Raw genomic sequence first — 9,356 nt, 5'->3', positions numbered from 1 at the left:
TTAGACTTTATTTCTAATATTGTAGTTTCCGACAGTGGGATCTTTGGGACAATGACACTTTCTCTGTTTCATGTCTAACCTAGAATAAGTCATTCTGCAGTGAACATTTTCTATTTGTTTCTCCCATAGCACACTTCCCATTCACACCTAAGCCTGTCCACATTTTCTTACTTACACCGGTGCGTGAGTGTGTGCTGTATGTCTGGGAGTGTATGAGCCAGGGTGAAAGTGTGGAGGAGGTCAGAAGATGCCTGCTGGAGTTGGTTCTCCCCATGTCCCATGTGGCCATAGGGATCCCACTCAAATGAAAAGACTTGGTGGCAATCATCTTTGCCCACTTAGCCATCTCATTGGCCCAATGCCATCTCATTTCATTGTGAGGCAAATTCACGTGGCTGTCATGAATCACCACCCCATGAGTTCTTCTTACCTCTATGCCTGAACACAAATGAGCTTCCTTCTATTCTTAGAAGAACAATCTCCAAGCCAGTGTTTCTTAACTTTGGGGGTCAAACAACCTTTTCAGAGGGGTCACATATCAGATATCCTGCATATTAGATATTTCTATTATGATTCATAACAATAGCATTCATTATACTTATGAAGTAGCAAAGAAAATAATTTTATGGTTGGGGGTCACTACAACATGAAGAACTGTATTAAAGGATCGTCACAGCATGAGGAAGGTTGAGAACCATTGCTCCCAGGTCCATGTCAGTCTCTGGCCCTTGCTGGTTGTGCAGATAGAATATGGTGTCCTCACTCTGTTCTATTGTACATTTGGGCCTCAGAAAGGCTCCCTGTGCTGTGCAGTCTTCCAGGGTGACATGGTCCAGCCTTGCCCTCATTCACATGTCTGATATTGTCTATGGAAGGTCAACAAGATGGAGCAGCAGGTAAAAGCAATTGCTCACAAACCTGAAGATCTATCAATCCACAGAAACACCAGTGGAAGGGAGAGCCAACTCCCCAAAGTGACAGCCATCCAAAACACACACCCATGCCCACATTCACACACACTCAGACACTTAGACACACACACACATACCTACACAAACACACCTACACATATAACACACACACATGCAACAAATATACTGAGACACACACACTCAGACACATACACATACCTGCACAAACACACCTACACATATAACACACACATGCAACACACACACACACTGAGACACATGTAACACACACATACTTAGACACACACCTACACACACACAAATAATGAATGCAAAAAAAATCACTAGATCCAGGTTTTGTTTCTTTGTTTACTTCTTTATTTGTTTGAGTGTTGTTTGGTATAATGTATGGTATTATATTTACATGTACTAGAAGAAAACATTTCAGAAATGTATATATAGTCATAACTTATAATTCTCATATATTTATTTTAATGATGTATATGGTGTGGGTATGTGTCTGTGAATGTGCCTTGGGAGATGGAGTTACAGTCCATTGTGATTGGTTTGTTTATTTCTAAAGACAGGGTTTCTCTGTGTAAGTGCTCTGGGTGTTCTAGAACTCTCTCTGTAGACCAGGCTTCACGCTGGCCTTGAAATCTGAAATCTGTGCAACACCACACCTAGCAGTGTGTGTGTGTGTGTGTGTGTGTGTGTGTGTGTGTGTGTGTGTGTGTGTGTGTGTTCATTGTGGAATTTCTATCACGGATGCTGGGATTCATGGGATTCCAATTTGTGTTCTCCGAAAGATTAGGTAGTAAGCAGCCGGCCCGCAGGTAAGAGTCCTGCAGGCCCGCAGGTGAGAGTCCTGCAGGCCCGCAGGTGAGAGTCCTGCAGGCCCGCAGGTGAGAGTCCTGCAGGCCCGCAGGTGAGAGTCCTGCAGGCCCGCAGGTGAGAGTCCTGCAGGCAGGCTGCTCCACCACCGCCGCTATCCATTGGACTCTAGAACCTACAAGACCCACTCCAAGGCACAAACCCACCAAGCCCATCCTCTTCCCCCTGGCCAACCATCTCCCACAATATCAACAGCCTCTAGAGGCACAAGCTCCACCCACACCAGTTGGAAGAACAGCAGCCCCTACAGGCATAAGTACCACCTACACCACACAGACCCACTCTGCTGCCCAATCTCACCTACCCCAGCAACTGCCCTGTGAGCAACCCTTACCAGCAACATCAGCAGACCCTAGAGGCACAAGCTCCACCCACACCAGGTGGAAGAACAGGCACAGGCACAACCCACACCAGGTGGAAGAAAAGCAGCCCCTACAGGCATAAGTACCACCTACAGCAGTTGGAAGAACAGACACTCTGCTGCCCAATCTCACCTACTTCAGCAGCCTCCCTGTGAACAGCCCTCTCCAGCAACATCAGCAGACCATATAGGCACAAGTGACAACCACACCAGGTGGAAGAACAGGCACAGGCACAATCCACACCAGGTGGAAGAACAGAGCCCATAGGCACAGGCACAACCCACACCAGGTGGAAGAACAGAGCCCATAGGCACAAGTAAAGCCCACACCACCCAGAAGACCTGGAGGATACACAGCATTTAGGCACCCAAATCCCCACAAACTTTAGCTGAGACAACTCTACTAGACCTGACAACCAGCCCATCACCAGAACCCTTGGCCATTCAGGCCAAAAGACAATAAAGGAAACAGACAATAAAGGAACAAAAGACCCATCTAACAAAGAATATCACAAGAATCAACACCTGTTCCTATAATTATCCCAAACTCAGATGGGTAAATGGCAGTGTAAGAATACATTCAACGAGCTGGAGAGATGGCTCAGAGGTTAAGAGCACCAACTGCTCTTCCAGAGGTCCTGAGTTCAATTCCCAGCACCCACATGGTGGCTCATAACCATCTGTAATGAGATCTGGTGTCCTCTTCTGTGTACATAATAAATAAATAAATCTTAATAAAAAAGAATACATTCAACAACATGAAGAGCAATACAGCACCACCAGAACCTTGCAGTTCTACAAGAGCAAGACCTGAACATCCTAATGCAGATGAAGCAGAAGAAAACAACCTTAAAAATAACTTTATGAAGATGATAAAGGCCCTTAAAGAGGAAATTGAAAATACCCTTAAAGAAATTAAGGAAAAGACAAACAAAAAATTAGAAGAAATCCATAAATCGCTTAAAGAAAGCCAAGAAAAAACAAACAGCTGAAGGAAACAGTTCAAGACTTGAAAATTGAAATAAATGCAATAAAGAAAACACAAACCAAGGGAATTCTGGAAATGGAAACTTTGGGTAAACAAACAGGAACTACGGATGCAAGCATAACCAACAGAATACAAGAAGGGAGAATCTTAGATGTTGAAGATACAATAGAGGAAATAGATTCATCGGTCAAAGAAAATGTTAAGTCCAACAAATTCTTAACATAAAACATCCAGGAAATCTGGGACACCATGAAAAGACAAATCCTAATAATAATAGGGATAGAAGAAAGAGAAGAATTCCAGCTCAAAGGCATAGAAAATATATTCAACAAAATCATAGAAGAAAACTTTTCCAACCCAAAGAAGGAAATGCCTATAAAGGCACAAGAAGCTTACAGAACACCAAATAGACTGAACAACAACAAAAAAGTCCCCATACCATATAATAATCAAAACACTAAACATACAGAATAAAGAAAGAATATTAAGAGCTGCAAAGGAAAAAGGCCAAGTAACATATAAAGGCAGACCTATCAGAATTACACCTGACTTCTCAATGGCGACTCTGAAAGCCAGAAGGTCCTGGACAGACCTTTGGCAGACACTAAGAGACCATGGATGCCAGCACAGACTACAGACCAGCAAAGCTTTCAATCACCATAGACAGAGAAAACAAGACATTCCATGACAAAACCAGATTTAAACACTATATAGCCATAAACCCAGCCCTACAGAAAGCACTAGAAGGAAAAATCTAACCTAAGAAAGTCAGATGTACCCACGATAACACAGGCAATAGATAATCTCATACCAGCATGTGCCAAAGAAGGGACATGCACACACTACCATGACCATCACCAACCCCTCCCAAAAAAACAGGCATTAACAATCACTAGTCATTAATATCTCTTAATATCAATAGACTCAATTCACCTATAAAAAGACAAAGGCTAACAGAATGGATATGAAAACAGGGTCCATCCTTCTGCTGCATACAAGAAACACACCTCAACTTCAAAGATAGACACTACCTTATAGTAAAGGGTTGGGAAAAGATTTTCCAGTCAAATGGACCTAAGAAGCAAGCTGGTGTAGCTATCCTAATATCTAACAAAATAGACTTCAAACTAAAATTACTCAAAAGAGATGGAGAAGGACATTTCATATTCATCACAGGAAAATCCATCAACATGAAATCTCAATTCTGAACATCTATGCCCCCAAATACAAGGGTACCACATTTGTAAAAGAAACATTACTAAAGTTTAAATCACACAGCAAACCCCACACACTAATAATGGGAGACTTCAACACCCCACTCACACCAATGGACATGTCTGCCAGACAGAAATGTAACATAGGAATAAGGGAACTAACAGATGTTATGACTCAAATGGACTTAACAGACATCTACAGAACATTCCACCCAAACACTTCATGGAATCTTCTCTAAAATCGACCACATACTCAGTCACAAAACAAATCTCAATAGATAAAAAAAAAATTGGAATAACCCCCTGTATTTTATCTGACCACCATGGCTTAGAGTTAGAATTCAACAACAACACAAACTGCAGAAAGCCTACAAACTCATGGAAATTGAATAACTCTCAACTGAATAATCACTGGGTCAAGGAAGAAATAAAGAAATTAAAGACTTCCCAGAATTCAATGAAAATGAATCCACAATACACCCAGACTTATGGGACACTATGAAAGCAGTGCTAAGAGGAAAGTTCATAGCACTAAATGCCCACATAAAGAAGTTGGAGAAATTTCACACTAGCTACTTAACAGCACACCTGAAGGCTCTAGAACAAAAAGAAGCAAACTCACCCAGGAGGAATAGACACCAGGAAATAATCAAATTGAGGGCTGAAATCAATAAAATAGAAATAGAGAACAATACAAAGAATCAATGAAACAAAGAGTTGGTTCTTTGAGAAAATCAGCAAGACAGACAAACCCTTATCCAAACTAACCAAAAGCCAGAGAGAGAATATCCAAATTAACAAAATCAGAAATGAAAAGGGAGACATAACAACAGACAATGAGGAAATCCAGAGAATCATCAGGTCATACTTCAAAAACCTCTACTGCACAAAACTGGAAAATCTAAAAGAAATGGACAATTTTCTTGATGGATACCACACACCAAAATTAATTTAAGACCAGATAAACAATTTTAATAGATCTATAACCCCTAAGGAAATAGAAGCAGTCATCAAAAGTTTCCCAATAAAAAGAGCTCAGGGTTAGATGGTTTCAGTGCAGAATTCTACCAGAATTTCCAAGAAGAACTAATACCAATACTCCTCAAGTTGTTCCACACAATAGGAACAGAAGGAACATTGCCAAATTATTTTTATGAGGCTTCAGTTACCCTGATACACAAACCACACAAATATGAAACAAAGAAAAAGAATTACAGACCAATCTCCCTCATGAACATTGATGCAAAAATACTCAATAAAATACTAGCAAACTGAATTCAAGAACACATAAAAAAAAAACAAACCCATCCACCATGACCAAGTAGGCTTCATCCCAGATGCAGGGATGGTTCAACATGTGAAAATCATCTGTCAATGTAATCCACCATATAAACAAACTGAAAGAAAAAAAACCCCACATGATCATCTCATTAGATGCTGAAAAAGCCTTTGACAAAATCCAGCACCCCTTCATGATAAAGGTCCTGGAGAGATCAGGAATACAAGGAACACACCAAAACATAATAAAGGCAATTTACAGCTAGCCAACAGCCAACATCAAATTAAATTGAGAGAAACTCAAAGTGATTCCACTAAAATCAGGAAAAAGACAAGGCTGTCTACTCTTTCCATATCTATTCAATGTAGTACTTGAAGTTCTAGCTAGAGCAATAAGACAATGAAAGGAGATCAAGGAGATACAAATTGGAAAGGGAGAAGTCAAAATTTTGGTATTTGAAGATTATATGCTAGTTTACATAAGTGATCCCAAAAATTCTACCAGAGAATTCCTACAGGTGATAAACACCTTCAGTAATGTGGCTGGATACAATATTAACTAAAAAAAGTCAGTAGCTTTCCTATATACTAATGATAAATGTGCTGAGAAAGAAATCAGAGAAACAATGCCCTTTACAATAGCCATAAATAATATAAAATATCTTTGGGTAACTCTAATCAAACAAATGAAAGACCTGTATGACAAGAACTTTAAGTCTCTGAAGAAAGAAATTAAAGAAGATGTCAGAAAACAGAAAGAGCTCCCATGCTCATGAATAGATAAGATTAACATAGTAAAAATGGCAATCTTATCAAAAGCAATCTACAGATTCAATGTAATCCCCATCAGAATCCCAACACAATTCTTCACAGATCTCAAAAGATCAATATTCAACTTCATATGGAAAAACAAAAAGCCCAGTATAGCTAAAACAATCCTGTATAATAAAGCAACTTATGGAGAAATCAACATCCCTGACTTCAAGCTCTACTGTGGAGCTATAGTAATAAAAACAGCTTGGTACTGGCATAAAAACAGATAGGTGGATCAATGGAATTGAATCAAAGACCCTGAAGTAAATCTACATACCTATGAAAACCTGATTTTTGACAAAGAATCCAAATAAGACAATGGAAACAAGAAAGCATCTTCAACACATGATGCTGGCATAAGGGGATGTTGGTATGTAGAAGATGCAAATAGATCCACATCTATCACCCTGCACAAAACTCAAATCCAAGTAGATCAAAAAACCTCAACATAAATCCAGTTACACCAAACCTGATAGAAGAGAAAATAGGACATAGCCTTGAATGCATTGGCACAGGAGATACTTCATGAATATAACACCAGTATCACAGAAACTGAGATAGACAATTATTAAATGGGATCTCCAGAATCTGAAAAGCTTCTATAAGGCAAAGGACATTGTCAATAAGACAAAATGGCAGCCTACAGAATGGGAAAAGATCTTCAACAACCCCATATATGACAGAGGGCTGATCTCCTAAATATATAAAGAACTCAAGAAGCTAGACATCAAAACACCAAATAATCCAATTAAAAAATGGGGTACAGGTTTAAACAGAGAATTCTCAACAAAAGAATCTCAAATGACCAAGATACACAAAGAATTGTTCAACATCCTTAGCTATTAGGGAAATGCAAATCAAATCGACTCTGAGATACATCTGTCAGAACGGCTAGGATCAAAAAACGCTAATTACAGTCAATGTTGAGGAGGATGTGGAGTTAAGGGGAACACTCCTCCACTGCTGGTGGGAATGCAAAAATGTACAGCCACTTTGGAAATCAGTATGGCGGTTTTTCAGAAAATTGGTAATCAATCTTCCTCAAGACCCAGTGTTACCACCCTTGGGCATATACCCAAAGACTGCTCAATCACACCACAAAGACATTTGCTCAACTATGATCATTGCAGCATAATTTGTAATAGCCAGAATCTGGAAACAACCTAGATGCACCTCAAATGAAGAATGAAGAAAATGTGGTACATTTACACGACAGAGTATTACTCAGCAATAAAAAACAATGACATCATGAAATTTGCAGGCAAAGGGATTGAACTAGAAAAAAAAATCATCCTGAGTGAGGTAACACAGACCCAGAAAGACAAAAACAGTATGGACTTACTAACAAGTGGATATTAGATGTAAAGCAAAGAATATCCAGGCTACAATCCATAGCCCCACAGAAGCTAGCTAACAAGGAGGATGGTAAGAGGGAGACATGGTCGAGTTGGGGGAGGAATGGAGAAAGAGAGTAATGAAAGAGATACTTTGATAGAGGGGGCCATTTTGGGTTAGGAAGAAACCTGGTGCCAGGGAAACTCCCAGGAGTCCACAAGGATGACCCCCTTCTAAGCAATAGTGGAGAGGGTGCCTGAATGGCCTTCTCCTGTAATCAGATTGATAACTACTCTAATTGTTATCAGAGACACTTCATCCAGTAACTAATGGAAGCAGATGAAGAGATCCACAGCCAACCACAGTGCCGAGTTCCTGGAGAAGAGATGAAGAGAGGGAAGAGGATCTATATGAGCAATTCGGGGTCAATTTCATGACAGGGAAACCCACAGTGAGAGCTGACCTGAGCAAATGGGAGCTCTCCGACTCTAGACCAACAGCTAGAGAACCTGCATGGGACCGACCTAGAACCTCTGCATGAGGGTGACAGTTGTGTAGCTTGGTCTGTTTGTGGGGACCCTAGCAGTGGGTTCAAGACCTGTCCCTGGCACATTAGCTGGCTTTTTAAACCTATTCCCTATGGTGGGATGCCTTGCTCAGCCTTGATATAGGGGGAGGAGCTTGGTCCTGACTCAATGTAATATGTCATGCTTTGTTGATTCCTGTGGGAGGCCTTACCCTTTGTGAGGAGTGGATGGGGGGGGGGAGAAAGGAGGTGAGGGGAAAAGATAGGAGGAGATAAGTGAGGGAAAACTGTGGTTGGTATGTAAAATTTTAAAAAAATGAATAAAACTAGATTAGTTAGTAAATGCTCTTCAATGTTGGGCAGATCTCCAGTCCAAAACTTCTAATTTCAAACCCTGCTCTAGTATTTCAGTTCATAGCTTTGCATGCACACATTAAGGCAAGTTTATTAAAGAACAGTCATTACAAATTCTCCCTGAGTCACAACTGGCTTGGAAGAGGAAAAGTTCCACTATTTGATGGGGAGTAACATCCAGGGTCTGTGAGGTGGGCCAGGGACATGTGGAGCACTGGACTTAGCTCCTGGGTTCACTCAGGGAGTGTAGCATGGTCTCAAGGAACAGGTGACTGACTCAAAGGCCCCCATGGAAATTGGGAAGGAACCCAGTACAGAATTCAACATCAACCAATGTTGGCCCAAGTGACAGTGGGAGTTGGCCACCGGCAACTCAGGAGAAGTGACCTGGGGCCACATGAAAAAGAGGAGAACATGTCACCAGGTCCTGCTTACAGGTCACAGACTTACAAGAAGTAGTATACCTCCTGTGACATCGTGGTGGGGAGGTCGACACCAGTGTTCACGGGGAGACCAACTGTCACAGCAGGAGAAATGATCAGGATGTTTAGAGATCTGAGTCTGCTGTGTGGACCCAAGCTGTCCCCAAAAGCAGGACAGGCTCAGAGGCCTGGTGTCCTAGTGCTACTGGATCAGTGTGAAAACATGGAGGCACACTTACCACTCCCTGGCCTGGGAAGCT

The sequence above is a fragment of the Peromyscus maniculatus genome, chromosome 7 (assembly GCF_049852395.1).
Source record: "Peromyscus maniculatus bairdii isolate BWxNUB_F1_BW_parent chromosome 7, HU_Pman_BW_mat_3.1, whole genome shotgun sequence".
In the NCBI taxonomy this organism is placed as follows: Eukaryota; Metazoa; Chordata; class Mammalia; order Rodentia; family Cricetidae; genus Peromyscus; species Peromyscus maniculatus.
Note: the sequence above shows the minus strand (reverse complement) of the source record.